This window comes from Artibeus jamaicensis, unplaced genomic scaffold (genome assembly GCF_021234435.1).
Source record: "Artibeus jamaicensis isolate MK-2021 breed Jamaican fruit bat unplaced genomic scaffold, CSHL_Jam_final contig_373, whole genome shotgun sequence".
In the NCBI taxonomy this organism is placed as follows: Eukaryota; Metazoa; Chordata; class Mammalia; order Chiroptera; family Phyllostomidae; genus Artibeus; species Artibeus jamaicensis.
Window position 1 is genome coordinate 1,868,569 of NW_026521807.1, and position 17,052 is coordinate 1,885,620.

Genomic DNA, 17,052 nt, shown 5'->3' on the forward strand with positions numbered 1-17,052 from the left:
AAGTGACACAGGGATAAGAGATTAGGCTATTTTCATTGTAAGTATGTTATATTTCAGAAAGATTGACTGTCATTTTCCACACTAAAATTATCCAGTAAAGGAGAGAAAACAATGGGGCAGACCCTTTAATTATACAAACAATTAGAGAAAAGAAAGGTGGTCAGATATCATTAGCAAAGGTGTTTAAGGAGAAGATAACAGATATTAGTGAAAATATTTCACCTACATCAGCATGCTTTAAAGTGTGTTTCAGAAAATGCTAGTTGTACAGGATGTTAGACCAAAACAAACCACACAGCAGGGGATCCAGAGCCATTCGTAAACTATTAAAAAGAGCTGGATACATTTCTAATTGGTAAAATAATAAGCATGGTTTGGAGATGCAGTTTATCATGGTTGGATTTTACTAGTAAGAGTTCAGGTAAGACAGCAACCTCTTCTGTTGTAAGTTTTCTATTAAAATATCAGTCAAGTATTTTTTTTCCTCATTAGGTTTAACATTTTAAGAAATTTCAAGGAATTAATTGTACTTTTTGTTGCTAATTATGACATGTTTATTTTATTTTTAAAAAGTGGTCCCCTTTAATCAAGATTTGTAGTGAAGCTGGTAAGAGAAGTTCATAGTAAATTTTGTAATTATGACTCAACAGCTTGAGCCTAACATTTTGGTGGGGGGGTTGGGGATGTGTTGAGAGCTTCTCAGAAGATGCCTGCTACGGTACTGCCATGGAATAAACACGTGATACATTGGGTAGAGACATCTACAATGGACTGTCAAAAATAGATCATGTATATTTCAGGTCAATTTTCAACCCTTTAGGAGTTATTGCATTTTTGTTGTTGTTGAAAATATCTTTGTTTAGGTATGATTTACATGCTATGGATAAAATTATCCATTTTATGTGTAGAGTTTCATGAATTTTAGTAAGTTTATACAGTTTTGCAAACGTCACCCCAATCCAGTTTTAGAACATTTTTTCTCATCCTTAAAAGATCCCTAGTACCTGTCCCACACTGTCCCCGCCCAGACCCAGAAAATGGCCTTTGTTAGAAAGTCCACATTAATGGAATCGTGCCATACGTAGTCTTTCCTGTCTGGCTCCTTTCACGTCACATAGCACTGTCTTTGCTTCGCAGTCTGGGACTCAATCCACTGAGCCAGGCCAGCCAGGGTTCACATAGCATTTTCAAGGTCTATCCATGTTGCAGCGGTGTTAGTAGGTTGTTCCTTTTCATCACCGAGTACTACTCCACTGTTAGGATATGCCATATTTCATTCATTCATTCATCAGTTATGGACATGTGAGTTATTTCCAGTCTTTTTTGCTATTATAAATCATGCTGCTATGAGCATAGGCTTGCAGCTTTTTGTGTGGTCATATGTTTTCATTATTTCTCTAGAGTAGATGTGTAAAAATGGAGTCAAGATGGTGTGGTAAGTGTATATTTAAAGTTTAAGACACGGCAGAGTTCTTTTCCAAAGTGGCTGCAACATGCTCCATTCCCACCACCTCTGCCGCACCATCTTTTCCCCGGTTAAATGGTTAGTGTTTGGTGTGTGCTAAGAGCAGGAAGCAGGACGTGGAAGAGGGCTGAGGAACGCTCTCAGCTACTTGCATCACTGAGACAGGACAGATGCTGGGGAGTCAGACTGGACACCAGTGAAGGGTAGGATCCAGGCTGGAAGGCTGTAGAGGACCCAGAGACACTGCAGACTGGTGAGATTTCAGGCAGTGTTCAAGTTATCTAGACCAGGATTGGCTATATTGGTGGCAGCCAACTGGTGATGTAGTAGGACCCCAGCTCTAGGCGAGGGCCACAGAATGAGGCTCCAGCCCTAGACAGGAAGACTGCAAACAACCCGAGCAACAGGGCCCCCGGCTCCTGTTGGGCTCATGTCAGGGTCACAGTGCTGGGGCACTCTAAATTGGGCAGACGCGTGGTGTCAGATACAGGGATGGGGGCAGGTCCGGGAGGAAGCATCAGACAGCTGGGCCTAGGAAACCACACAGGTGCTGGGGCTGCCGTAGGTCAGCTTTCAGTGAAGATGCTGTAGAAATGAGCTTCTTACCCGAAGCCAGACGGGTGTGAGTAGGTCTCAGCCATGTTGAATAGAGAGCTGAGGCTTTGAGGTGCTACTCCTAGTAGTACAGTCTCTACCAACATGTATATAGTGCTTCCTTTATCCTAAGTACTGTTCTCAGGGCTTTATTTACATATGCATCAATTTATTTAAATCTCTCACCGACTCCATGAGATAGATGCTAGCTGAGTACCTATCTCTACTAACCTAGACCCTGAAACACAGAGAGGTTAAGTGACTTGCCCAACTAGTAAGTGTATGAATTCAAACCTAGGCCGACTGGTTCCAGAGGCATCCTCTTAACTACTAAGCTAATTCCTCTCATTTCATTCTTGTCACCTATACTTGGGTCAGCTCAGGACCTTGGTGACCAGAGTGCAGGGCTGGGGAGCTAAAGGCAGAAGAGGCAAGACCCTAGTTGAAAGTTTAATACAAAATAATCACAGAGACATAGGCCACAGAGTCCAGTGAGGGCACAGTAAGCACAGGCAAGGGGAAAATATTAACTGCAGCAGGAAAGCCTATGTGGAATAGTCTCATCTCTCAAGCTCTGCAGCTACTCTTGTGTTATGTTTAACACAGGTCCAGTAGTAATGAACTAGAACATTCTCATAGAGGCTTTGTGGTATTATAACTACTCTCCGTTGGTTTCAATAGGATATTCTCTGACTCTCCAAATTAGCAAGATGTTGTACAAACTAACACAAGTTTAAAGAATGAATAGGATCTTAAATGAAATTTTTTTGGAACATTAAAATAAAATGAAAAAATATCTTGAAGCCCTGGCTGGTGTAGCTCAGTATATTGAGCACAGGCCTGTGAAGCAAATGGTTGCCGGTTCCATTCCCAGTCAGGGCACATGCCTGGGTTGCAGGCCAGGTCCCCAGTAGGGGATGCATGAGAGGCAACCACACATTGATGTTTCTCTCCCACTCTTTCTCCTTCTCTTCCCCTCTCTCTAAAAATGAATAAATAAAATATTTTTTAAAAAATCTTGAAACCAAACCGTATCCATCAATGCTTTGTAACTTTTCAATGACTTTAAATGCGAAATATTAGATTCTTTCAGGAGGCATGTGAGAGCCTCCTCTTACTCCTCATTATCCACAGATGTTAATATTTACCGAACATCCATGATCTCTGATCATAAAGAAGACAAGGCACAGTCCTTCTGGAACTTAGAGTTCAGAGGAGGGAGTGAGGTGACATTTTGGGAGCCTCCAGTGCCTGCCTCGTTTCTCTTTCCTCTTGAACCTTCTTTTCCTGGGGCGGCTGTCCGTGTGCCTGCCTTCTCTGGGCATCATTTCACTGGGCCTCCAGAGCAGCCCCCGAGGGAGGTGTACTATTATCCTTATTTTACAGGAAAAGAAAAAGGGTTAGAGTTAAGTAACTTATTCAAGGTCATTCTGAGCAGAATCTGTATTTTTATTGCTATCTATTTTATTCCTCCTTTCCCCATTACCTTTTTCACCCCTCTTCAACCAGTCATAATATAAAAACAGAAATGTATAGGTCATTTGGTAGGTTACTGAACTGTGTGCTGTGTCCCTGTGATTGGTTTACAGACCACTGAGTCGGTCACTGGACCCGCGGGCCTTGGGGCTGCTGCGAGGGGCAGGGCTCAGGACAGTTTCATTGTTGACGGGAACAAACAAACAAAACTTCCTCAAAGTAAAGTGGTGAACCCAAGGAGAAATTAGGGAAATTTAGAACTGAAGGTTTTGTCTTTGCCCTTAATTTACCTGACAGCATTTTCTGGAGAAATGGATGTCTCAGAAATGTGTGGGAGGCAATACGCCACGTTCGTAGCAATTACTAGGCAGAATGAGGAGGACTGGGGAAGGCATTAGTGGCATCCAGACGAAGCTGTCAAGGCCTCGTGTTCTCGGTCACCCGAAGCAAGCCACTCTAGAAGCACTTCGTCTTCTGCTGATGAAAATGAGAGGAATTAAATTTTTGGCAAGCGTTCCAGCATGAAAGGAATCGTTTGGCTAAAGTGTCTGCAGGCTTTGATTTCATTCCTTGGAAAACAGGAAGATTTGTGAAAACAAAAACAGCAATTGCATGTTGGTGCAGGCCTTGTGTAGGGAGATGCGTGCAGAGGTTCTTTCTGTGGCTGGCGGGTCCCGGTTATACAGCTGCTGTGTTACTACTTTTCTCGGTTGCCTCTATTCAAAAAAGAAAAACAGCATAAGCACAAACAACACAATGCGACTAATGGCTACGGGGGAAAATATGAACCTATGGACTGCCTTTTTCTCATCAGACTGGAAGGGAGGGGTGAGAAATTCATATTTATTGTCTGCCTGCTTCTGTGGCAGGCTTCATGCGGGCTTGTGGTATTTTTGTCTTCACAGCAGCCTGTGAGGTAGATAGTATCATCTGCATTTTACTGATTAATAGAGTGGCTGAAGAACTTGTTCAAGGTTTCTCTCTTTTAAAGTTGGGCATTGAAACAAGGTCCTATGATTCAGAAATCCTTGCTCACTGTAGATGGGGCCCAGTTACTCCCCTTCTCTTTCTCACTCTTTGATGACTTGGGGGAGGGGTGAGCCCTTCTGCCCGCCAGCTGAATGAGAAGGAGGGACCTGGCTCAGGAACACTTCTGAGTCCCACACTTCTGTGTGAAATGTCTATCCTTGCAGCTCAAAGAGCAAGTCCTCTTGAGTTTGGGGTTGTCTTCCTTTTTTCTGTATCACCTTTGCTCCCCTCAAGTCAGAGCAGAGCTTGCTTCTTTCCCTTGGGAGAGAGTGCCTTTGCATCCTTGCCTGCCCAGTGGCAGCTCCTTCTCTGGGGGCCACAGCAGGGCTAGGGTTGGGGAAGGTCTCAGCCTCTTTAGAGCTTTGGAAAATTCATCATCACCTTATACTGACTTTACAGCCTAGGCCATTGTTGGGCTTGGGCTTCCCTGACAGCTTCAGAGAATAGGACATGTTTTGTGGGTGACTGAGCTCTTTTGAGCTCACAGGTGCAGAGAGGAAATGAAAGGCCACAGGAGACATAGCATGATTCTGCAGGTGCATTTTGGCTGAACATTCCTAAGATGTATTTTCTTTCTAGGTCAAGTTAAATTGTCATCAGTAGTAGCACCAGTCAGCCACATGACAAGTTCTTACAGGCAGTTCTGATAACTAGGGAAGCCATTTAGCAGTTGTAGCTCAGAGCGTGGACTTTGCAGTCCCACCCCAGCTCTGTCACTTATATGCCCTCAAGCAAATTTTCTTAACTTTTCTGTGCCTCTATTTCCTCATTCGTTAACCAAGAATATTTTTTTTCTATGTTATATGCTATATTCTTTTTTTTTAAACTTTTTTTATTGATTATGCCATTACATGTGCTCTATTCCCCCCTCCATTCCCCTCCACCCTGCATACCCCTCCCCCACCATTTCCCCCTTTAGTTCATGAACACGTGTCTCAAATTCTTTAGATTCTGTATTTCCCATGCTATTCTTACCCTCCCCCCTATCTATTTTCTATCTACTGTCTATGCTACTTATTTTCAGTACCTTCTCCCCCCTTCCCCTCCTCCCACTCCCCTGTTGCTAACCTTCCATGAGATCTTCATTTCTATGGTTCTGCTCCTGATCTAGCTGTCCTCTTAGTTTGCTTTTGTTTTAGGTGTGGTTCTTACTAACTGTGAGTTTGCTGTCCTTTCACTGTTCATCTTTTTTATCTTCTTTTTCTTAGGTAAGTCCCTTTAACATTTCATATAATAAGGGCTTGGTGATGATGAACTCCTTGAATTTGGTCTTATCTGAGAAGCACTTTATCTGCCCTTCCATTCTAAATGAAAGTTTTGCTGGGTAGAGCAATCTTGGTTGTAGGTCTTTGGATTTCATGACTTGGAATACCTCTTTCCAGCCCCTTCTTGCCTGTAAGGTCTCTTGAGAAATCAGCTGACAGTCTGATGGGAACTCCTTTGTAGGTGACTGTTCCCTTAGCTCTTGCTGCCTCTAGGATTCTCTCCTTCATTTTAACCTTGGCTAATGTAATTATGATGTGCCTTGGTGTGTTCCTTCTTGGGTCCAACTTCTTTGGGACTCTCTGAGCTTCCTGGATTTCTTGGAAGTCTATTTCCTTTGCCAGATTGGGGAAATTCTCCTTTATTATTTGTTCAAATAAGTTTTCCACTGGTGGCTGTTCCTTTCCCCCTTCTGGTACCCCTATAATTCGAATGTTGGAACGTTTAAAGATGTCCTGGAGGTTCCTAAGCTTCTCCTCATTTTTCTGAATTCTTATTTCTTCATTCCTTTCTGTTTGATCATTTTTTTCTTCCTTCTGGTCCACTCCCTTGATTTGAGTCCCAATTTTCTTTCCATTACTATTGGTATTCTTTGTATCACCATTCATTTCAATTAGTTTAGCTTCCATATGTTTCTCTAATTTGTGACTAAAATCCACCAGTTCTGTAAGGATCCTGATAACCAGTGTTTTGAACTGTGCATCTGAAAGACTGGCTATTTCTTCATCACTTAGGTCTATCGGTTCTGGGGCTCTGAGTTGTCCTAGAGCCATTTTTGGTCTATTCGTGCTGTTAAGTGAGCGGAGCGAAGCCTTAGTTGTTTACCAGGACGGGGAGACCCAGGTCACTGGTTTGTGACGCTGTGTGTGGGGGCGTGGTCAGAGAGGGAGCAATGGCGGTCCCCTCCACTAGCCCAGCGCATCCAGTAACTCCGCATGCCTGGGGTTTATCCGATCGGAATTGTGCGAGCCTGCTGCCCTGCGCCGGCTTCCCTTCTCACCGGCTTCTCCACACGTAAATGCGCCCGACCGACCGCGGCGCCTCTTCCCTGTGCGCTCCCGCAGCCAGCTCGCTCGGGATCAACGCCCTCGGTTGCCTGCGTGCACCGCGCACTGCCCCGGGAATTTTTTCTTGCTAACCTGCTCCGCTGCTGGCCTCGCTCCTCGTACCAGTCCAGCTGAGTATCTAGTTGTCCTTTGGACTCCGTATTGTCGATTTTTCGTGTGGCTTGGTTGTGACTGCTGTTAAAAATAGTTGTTCTTAGATTTGGTTGTGCACAGAGGCGAGGTCGTTCCTCCATCTACGTCTCCATCTTGGCGGAAGTCCAACCAAGAATATTAATACTGTCTACCTCACAGTGTTGTTAGGAGGATTAAATAATTTAACATGCGACGAGTTTCCAGGGACAGGACTTTGTCCATAATGAGAGCTGTAGACAGTTGGCTAACACGGTGATAGCCATGGCAATGGCCATATCTGCAGCAGGTGGAGAATACTGGCAGGAGCACCTTCCGGCTATTAGCTCTGACTTATGTGCTTGTAAGTGAACGTAGACCAGTGAGAAGCACTGGTTGGGCAGTGTCTCACATTAACATTGCTCATTCAGTCACCACATATTGAGTACCTATGTGTGCCAGGCACTGGGTTTGATATAAAGCATAAAAAATGTGATTCTGCTTTTGTGGAATTGCCCAGTAGCCAATCAAAATTAATTATCCAGTATCAGGATGTTTTAAGTAATTCATTTAATTTATTAAGATAATCACAAATCATGCAGTATCTTTGAAATTTGCTTCCTGCTCTTTTAGATTTTACTAAACATGTAACAGCCCCTGAGATAGAATCTGTAGCTGCCCTGCCCTACATGGTGGCCACGTGGCTGCAGGGGCACCGTGTGGGTTGAAAGCTAAGGTAGGAAAGGTGGGTGGCTTCCCTGCACGAGGGGCAGGGTAAGGAATTTAAGTGTTATCCGAAGAGCGGTAGGGTAAGAGGAAAGCAGGGTGAAATGTGGAATTTGAAATAACTTTAAAGCTCCTATTAATTCTAAAGCACTGTGATTCCATACTAACTTTCTTTTGCCCTATTTATATTTTAATGTAATCACTGTTATGTTTGTATTTAAATCTATCACTTTTTTCCTGTTTTCTGTTTGTTCCATCTGTTTTATGTTTCACTCCTTTCATGCTCTCTTTAGGTGGGTTACATTTTTCAAAATCACTTGATCACCCCCTCCGCTAGTGTGTTTCTTTTCTTTACTTGGTTACCAGCGGAAATGGAATGTGACCTCTAGTTTATCCAAGTCTAAAGTGACTCGGCACCACTCCTGCCTCCAAGAACATGGACGGTGTATCTCTCTCTCTGGCATACGCAATGTGGTCGTGCATGATATTTCTCTATATATGTTAAACTCCATGAAATACTATTATGGCATTCTACAGTCAGTGTTACGTAGGTTGACCTTTTTGTTTATTATTCCTTCTTATTTCATTTTACCTGGGATCATTTTTCTTTTGCCTAAAGAACACTCATTATTTCCTTTGGTCAGGGTCTTCTTAGGCCAACTTTATTTTTGTGAGTCTTGTACCTCTATTCTTGAAGCACGTTTTTATTGCGCATGGAATTCTATTTTGGTGGTTGTTTTCTTTCAACACACTGAAGATATTAATCTGCTCATCTTCTGTCTGTGTTGTTGAGAAGTGTCTACTCTGAGGATGATTCATTTGAAGGTATGTATTTTTTTCTCTGGCTGCTCTCAAGATTTTCTTAGTCTTTGGTTTTCTGCGATTTCATTGCGATCTGCGTAGGTGTGGATTTCTTCTTATTCACGTGGCTGAGGAATTGTTGGTCCTTGTGAATCTATGGATTAAAACCTTCTATTGGTTCTAAAATATTGTCAGCTATGACTTTCCCACATGATGCTTCCCCTTCACTTTCTTACTTCTCTCTTTGAAATCCAGGTAAATATTTATTAGACTTTCTCACTTGCTCCCTCTTCTATCTTTTTGTCTCTGAGTGATACATTCTGGATATATCTTACGGTTTACTAATTCTCTGTTGAATTGTATATTATGGTTCACTAATTCTCTGTTGAGTTGTGTCTTATAGCTGGTAACTCTTTTCACTGATTTATTAATTCTGATTACTTTTTTTTTAGCTATAGAATTTTTATATGGCTCTTTTTAAAGTCTGCAAAAATCTAGTACCCATCTGGTACCATACATAGCTAATACAATATAATGGACTATATTCCCTGTAGTGTACTTTATAGCCCTGTGACTATTTTCGTAACTGGCAATTTGTAAAACTCTTTCTTTTAAATCAGCAAATACTCCTGGATTGTACATTCACCCACGTGGGTTCTGATCTTCTAGAATTTGGTCTGATAATCTTCACTATACTGATACTTCTTTGAAACTTTTGAAGGGATATTTTTAAATATCTTTAGAGACTTCTAATAAAGATGACAAGATAGGTAAATATGGCTCACCTCCTTGCAAAACCACATCAAAATTACAACTAAAATATAGAAAAAACATCACTCAGAACTGTCAGAAATTGAATTGAGTGAGAGTCTCACAACTATGGAATTGAAGAAAGCATATCCATCCATCCTGGTAGGAGGGGCAGAGAAGTGGAATGGGCTGGTCCCATACTCACATTGTGGTGGGAAAACATTTGGAAGGAATATCTTGAGAGCCAGGAGTCCCAGTGCCACACCAGACCCTCCAGCCCAGGTTTCCAGTGGCAGGCAGATAAGTCCCCATAACATCTGACTGCAAAAACCAGTGGAGATAGAGTCAGTGGAAGAAATTTCTGGAGTCCTAAGCAGTTCCCTTTAAAGAACTCACATACAGACTTACTCAGACTCACTCCCTCTGAGCTCTAGACAGGGGTAGCAGTTTGAAAAGCACCAGCGGTATACAGGAAGGAATGAAAGTGGCTGGCATCAAGGTTGGAGTGGGGGGACAGGTCTCCCTCTGACAGAAAGGCTGCCAGAGGCCATTGTCCTTTTACTGAGCCCTTCCATTACAGAGCTACAGAGCCAGCAGGCTAGTGCCATATCTGAGACTCCATCAACCTGGCTAACACTGTTTGCCCCATCCTGGAGATCCTCTGAAACTCTGTCCAACCCGATTTATGGGCCTATCCATGCTGCTAATTATGACTTTTCCATATGAATGGCTAGTCTGTGCTCATACTTCACAACTTCCTACATACTATCAAACAAGCAACAGCCAGCCTCAGTAAGTCTCCAGCCCCCATAACTCTTGCTAATTGGCACTGGGCCCAGTACTAGCAGCAGCCAGCCTAGATTCACAGCTTGGCTTTGCCTGGGCATCTCCATGCCCAGCACAAGTAGCAGCCATCTCAGATTGCTTTACAGCTCATGCAGGGTGGCCTGGGGCAGAAGACAGGCTGAAGCTGACCTTGGCCTGCACCATGTGGAAACCCCAGAGCCTGCACACCAAGTAGAGAGCTACAGACCACACGACAGCACCACCACCCTGCTCTTACACAGCTGATCTTCCACAGAGGGTGGAGGTTGGTGATCAGTGGTCATAGCCAATCCTTGCAGCTGACTGGCCTGGGTAAATCTCTCCCATTAACCTGCCAACAGTAATCAAGGCTCAACTATAAGAGGAGGGTGTATTCAGCCCACATGGAAGATGGACCTTGAATATCCAGCTGGTTGATGGGGGGGGCTGTGCTACTGGACCCAAAAGGTCACCTACTGCATTAGGCCATACTACCAAGACATGGAGTCATAACAGCTCTACCTAATACATGGAAACAAATGCAAGGAGGCTGCCAAAACAGGGAGATAAAGCAACATGGCCCAAATGAAAGAACAGATCAAAATTCCAGAAAAAGAGCTAAATAAAGTGGAGATAAACAGTCTATCAGATGCAAAGTTTAAAACACTGATTTGATTATAAGGATGCACAAGGGACTTAGTGAGAACTGCAGCAGCATAAAAAAGATCCGGTCAGAAATGATGGATACACTAATGGAAATAAAGAACAATTTACAGGGAAACAGTAGTAGAGTGGATGAAGCTGAGACTCAAATCAACAATTTAGAACATAAGGAAGCAACAAACAAACAATCAGAACAACAAGAAGAAAAAAGAATTTTAAAAAACGAGGGTAGTGTAAACATCCTTTGGGACAACTTCATGAAGTCCAACATTCATATTATAGGGGTGCCAGAAGGAGAAGAGAAAGAGCAAGAAATTGTAAATCTATTTGAAAAAATAATGAAAGAAAACTTCCCTAATTTGGTGAAGGAGAGAGACATGCAAGTCCAGGAAGCACAGAGAGACCCAAACAAGATGGATGCAAACAGGCCCACTCCAGGCACATCACAATTATAAAGCCAAAGGTTAAAGATAAAGAGAGAATCTGGAAAGCAGCAAGAGAAAAGCAGTGAGTTACCTACAAGGGAGTTCCCGTAAGACTATCAGTTGATTTCTTAAAAGAAACTTTGCGAGCAAGAAGGACTGGCAAGAAATATTCAAAGTCATGAAAATCAGGGGTCTACAGCCAAGATTGCCCTACCCAGCAAAGCTATCATTTAGAATTGAAGGGTAGATAAAGAACTTCCCAGACAACAAAAAGGTAAAGGAATTCACTGTCACTAAACCATTGTCATATGAAATGTTAAAGAGACTTATTTAAGAAAAAGAGGATCAAAACTATGAACAATAAAATGGCAATAAATACATTATCTATCAACAACTGAATCTAAAAAACAAACTAAGCAAACAAGAAGAACAGAGACATGGATATGGAGACCATTTTGAAGCTTGCCTAATGAGAGTAGTCTGTTGGGGAATGGGTGAAGAGGTGAGGGGATTAAGAAATACAAATAGGTAGTTACAAAATAGTCATGGGGGTGTAAAGTACAGTATAGGAAGCATAGTAGCCAAAGAACTTATATGCATGACCCATGGACATGAACAATGGTGGGAGGACTGCCTGAGGGAGTGGGAGGTAGTGGGTGGAAGGGGGACAAAGGGCGAAAACTGGGGCAACTATAATACAATAATCCATAAAATATAATTAATAGTAAATAAATAAACTATCTTTAGTATTTTTAGTTGTTCTTACTGAGAAGGTCGATTCTAATATCCTAGCATCCCATTATTAGAAGGGAAAGTCCTTGATCTGACATAAACACAAGATTGGTGGCCCTTTTTGTTGTTGTTATTCATTTGAGGAAGATACTTTTATGACTTTTTTTTCTGATCATTTCCTTCTTTGGAAACAAGTAGGAAGGAGATGGTACTACATTTATTTGGAAGAGAAGTAGATATATGATCTCATCTCTCATCCCAGCAGACATAGCCTTTGAGGAGTAAAAATTTTTTGGATGGTTGCAAAATAATAGCATTTTCAAGGCCTTTAAAATAAGTCTTTATTTCAGCCTCTCCACTGAGGTCTCTTTTTACCAAGTCTTGTCTCTCTACTTAAGATGTCATATTCTATTACAGAGTAAAGCATTGTATTTTTAGAGGGAAAATACACGTTAGTAATGATTTTTTTCAATAAACACAACTCAATAGAAAGCAATAAGAACAACAACAAGTGTACAAAGAGCAGGAGCCAATCCCACTGGTTTTAAAAAATGAGTATAAATTTGGAAGGTTAAAGCAGTACAGTAATCAGGAAGCACTTGGCAAGCATACTCTTTCCCTGGAAATGCCTCTTAATACAAGTGAGGTTGGAGGAAAAAAAACAGTTGACCATGAAAGGCACCGTTATTGTTATTGAGATAGTTTTCTTAGCAGTTTTCTCATTTCACGTCTTCATGCCCCAAATTCTTGACTCTGAAGCATTAGTCTTCAAAATGATTGGCAAAAGCCACTCAAAATATTAACATGTTCATTGTTCTTAGAGAAACTTTCTAAGTATGGGAGAAGAAGAAATTGGTTGCCTCATGTATATATTTATTTTATTCATTTGCAATTGCATTGGTATGAAGACAACTTACAGTGAACATAGCTATCTTTCTGCATTCTTCATTGGCTGTCACCCTCTAAAGATGGCTTAGAAGACTGCAGCACAAGTTTTGGAATGAAAGCTTGGGATACCTGAAGTTTTCATTGTGCAGCCTTGAGGTGAAACTCGAGATTGAACCTTATAGAAAGGACAATCTTAGGTAATATCATTGGTCACAAATGCATTATAGGAAAAAGAAATATTTGTCTCTTATATAAATTAATAAATACCTCACTCTAAAGTGGATAGATTTAATACAATTATAGAATGAATAATAAGAGAGTTTGAGTATTACAGATTTTTTTATTTAATTTTCCATCAGTATGAAGTATGCTTTTATATTTGCTTCATTAATGTAGCCTAAAAGGTTACTAAGAGGTATTAAGTCGTTGGAAATTTGAGTGGAATCAATAAATAGAATGATCTATATAATTGTATATTTAGTTGAAAAATTTTACGATTATTTTTACTTGAAGAATTTTTTAATATATCTTTCAGACTCATTTATTGTCCATTGTGGATCACAATTCCAAAAGTCTCTTGTTGCTTGTCAACTGTACTACATGGTGGGACTCCTCAGAAGAGCTTTAAGTGCTAACTCTTTGGAAATTTAGAAGTACCTCGGACACTGCAAATCTCTTAATTTTAAGAGTAAATGTGAATTATGCTCAGAAAAGAATCGCAGTGAAAAACTGTCTCAAAAGTAGACAGAAATTATCCCAGAACTATTTGAATAAATGCTTTCTAATTTAGAAAATTCAGTCTTTAAAAAAATTGAAGTAATTGCTCTGAAAAATGTTAGGTTGGCACTCTCTCTGAAGATTTCCATTTCTAATGGATCTTTTAAGCGCCTCTTTTCTCTCGTCATTGTATTGTTACACCAACTCCCCAGAGCCAGGTGTGTGATGACGCACTTAGCCTCCTTCTGCCTTTCCCAAAAAGGGGCTCATCTTCCAGTTCTTTTTTTAATTTTGTTCTGTTTTTCTTTTCTATCAGTTTTCTGCTTTTGAAATACAGTTAAATAATGATTGGAACATTAATTATAACTTACAGTGAAAAGAATTGTGATTGAAATTAACTTTTTTATCATTATTATTTCTTCAACCTTGACTGATTTCTTTTGTTTGCTTCATTTTTTTTTTTACCATCAAGCATCCAGGGGACGTGACCCTTCCAAGTCACCTCCTTCGCTCCAGCAGGGGTGCCCCCAAGACTGCCACTTTGGTCCCATGACTTTTGCAGCCCTGCCTCTCATTCCCCTGCACCCAGGAGCAGACCTGTTCTCAGTATTTACACACTCAGAATGGGAAGCTCTTTCTGGACGTGATTTTCATCTGTTCTGCTTCTGGGCTCTGCCACCTGACCATCTTCTTTGTCAAGGTTTCTGCTGCTTTCAGGTGTTTGTTTCCCTCTCTGTGCATTAAATGAAGTTTCCAAAATGCTCCATCTCCTGGTTATGCTACAGGCAGGATGAGCTGGCTTCATGGGCACGTTACCAGTGCAGCTGCACAGGGCCCAGTTTTCAGAAGGGCCTCGCATTTGGGGTTTAATGCTTTTTAGGCACTGCCTTGAAATTCTTAATAATTTAATCTTTGGATTTGTGTTTCATAGATCAAGTTTTATGGCACATTGGACATGTATTGGGGCCTCAGATCCTTGATTCATGCTTGGTCCTGCCTCCCCCACCCCTTTCACGCTACCTACCTCCTGACCTTCCCTGGATGAGTTCCAGCTACCTGCTCTTGTCCCTGGCCTGTAATTCTGGCTGGGGTGGCAGGTGGAGGCCTGTCCTCTCTCTAGTCCTCCGGACCCATTAGGGGCCAGAGGCAGGTGCAGGAAGGGCTGGGGTCAGGGCAAAGAGGAGGCTGTCTGTCCTATGCTGTTGGTGTCATGGTGCATTCATTCACCAGGTGAGTTGGTGGCGGTCTTCCTTCCCCTGCTGATCCAGGGACAGAGCGTGGCCCAGCACAGACGCTGCAGTTCCATGGCTTGCTAGTCCATTGTAGTTTGTTGGGTAGATCCCTGGAAGGGGGAAATTAATGTCTCTGCCCCTGGCTGGGCCCCTCATTTTCATTTTGCTCTGGGACCTGCCGGTTATGCCTCGAGCCTTGGCTGTAAATGTGAATAATATATTGGTGGTTTCATTTGCTCTCCTAGTTGAACTCTGTGGCTTTTGGAGAGATTCAAATTTAGTAGACTGTCATGCCATTGGAAACTAGAAGCTTCTGATTTCTTGTAATTTATTTTATTGATTTTTTTCAAGCTATAAAAGTTATTCATACTTTTTGCAACAAAACAAACATTGTAAATGCGTACGAAGAGGCAACATACTGTTTCCCCTCGTTCCTGCATAAAGTAACCAGTGTTCACTTTGGGTGCATATGTGTGATTGCCCCAAACTTTTATTAATAATAACATAATATACACATGCATGCATGCATATACATGTGCACATACATGCATGCACACACATGCCATGTGGGTTTTTCTGAGGAATGACAGAAATGCTTATATCTTTGTCCTGAAAGTCCCTGTGTTTTGATATATATGGATCCAACTCATTCTTTCTAATAACACATAATACTCAGTATCTGTAGTATAGAGTTGCCATAATCATCTACCAGTGTCATCATGATGAACACTTAAGTTGTGTCCAGTTTTGAGTTATAAACAAGACAACAAATAAGCTGCTCTTACTTTTACCTTTATATTTAGTGCTCCAAGTTCATGCGCAAGAGTGCCCCAAAGGGGCAGTTCCACACTAAGGATGCATCACTTTCTAGAGAGAGCTGGGCATTTGTACTCCCACCATGACATGAACACGTGTTTCCTGCACTGTTGCCAGCACCGGAAGTTATCAATCTCATAAATTCTTGCTAATATGAGCAATGAAAGGTGAGATCTGGTAATGATTTGTATTTTCCCAATTATTGTAAGGTCAGGTTTCTTATCATGCATTTTTTATTCTATGAAATTCCTACTCATCCCTTGTGTATATGTGTGTGTGTATGTATATATATGAGTATACATATTCTATTTGAATATTTTTCTCTTTTTTATCAGTTTTAAGAGTTTTATTAGGGATATTAACCTCATCTATTTATCTATATGGAAGATTTCTCCTCAATTACCATTTGTCATTTGACTTAATTATGTCTTTGCTATAAAATTATTACAATTAAATGACTTTTTTCCTTCCTTGTTTTTGTTTCTTGATTTGCTTAAGAAATTCTCTCTGATGCTAAGGTTATAAACTACTCTCCTAAATTCTTTATAATTTAAAAATATTTCTTATACACTTGAACTCTATGTTTATATCTCATAATATTTTCTTTTTCAGACAGGTAAGTGTAGCCAGTATCATTTATGAAACAAGTCTTTTGTTTCCATTTTTCACACAACCATATTTTGTCGTGTATAATGCACACCCACGTCTTTTTTACTTGCTATTTATTTATTTATTGTCATTCGATTACAGTTGTCCCCACTTTGCCCCCATTACTCCCCCTGCCCTACCCACTACCCTTCCCACTTTCAGTCCCCCCCCACCGTTGTCCTTGTCCAAGGGTCCTTTGTACATGTTTCTTGACTTGACCCTTCCCCTTTTTTCCCTGGTTATCCTTCTCCTCTCCTCCCCTCTGGTCACTGTCAGTTTGTTCTTTATTTCCATGTTTCTGGTTCTATTTTGCTCACTTGCTTGTTTTGTTGATTAGGTTCTACTTATAGTTTTTTTAAAAATATATTTTATTAATTATGCTATTACAGTTGTCCCATTTCCTCCCCTTTATTCTCCTCTGCCCTGCACACCCCCTCCCACCCACATTCCCACCCTTTAGTTCTTGTTCATGGCGCATACATGTAAGTTCTTTAGCTTCTACATTTCCTATACTATTCTTGTCTTTCCCCCTACCTATTTTCTACCTACCAGCTATGCTACTTATTCTCTATACCTCTCCCCCTTCTCTCCTCCTCCCACTCCCCTGTTGCTAACCCTTCATGTGATCTCCATTTCCGTGGCTCTGTTCTTATTCTAGTTGTTTGCTTAATTTGTTTTTGTTTTAGTGGTTGTTAATAACTATCATTTTACGGTACATGTTTTTTTATCTTCTTTTTCTTAGATAAGTCCCTTTAATATTTCATATAGTAAGGGCTTGATAATGATGAACTCCTTTAACTTGACCTTATCTGAGAAGTGCTTTATCTGCCCTTTCATTCTAAATGAAA

The 17,052-nt window shown here is 41.2% G+C and overlaps 1 protein-coding gene across 4 annotated transcripts in view; it reads left to right on the plus strand.

Moving 5' to 3' along the window:
• The window catches only part of PDE8B (phosphodiesterase 8B), a 233,123-nt gene that overhangs the window by 49,951 nt on the left and 166,120 nt on the right, over positions 1 to 17,052 (plus strand). The window lies entirely within an intron of this gene.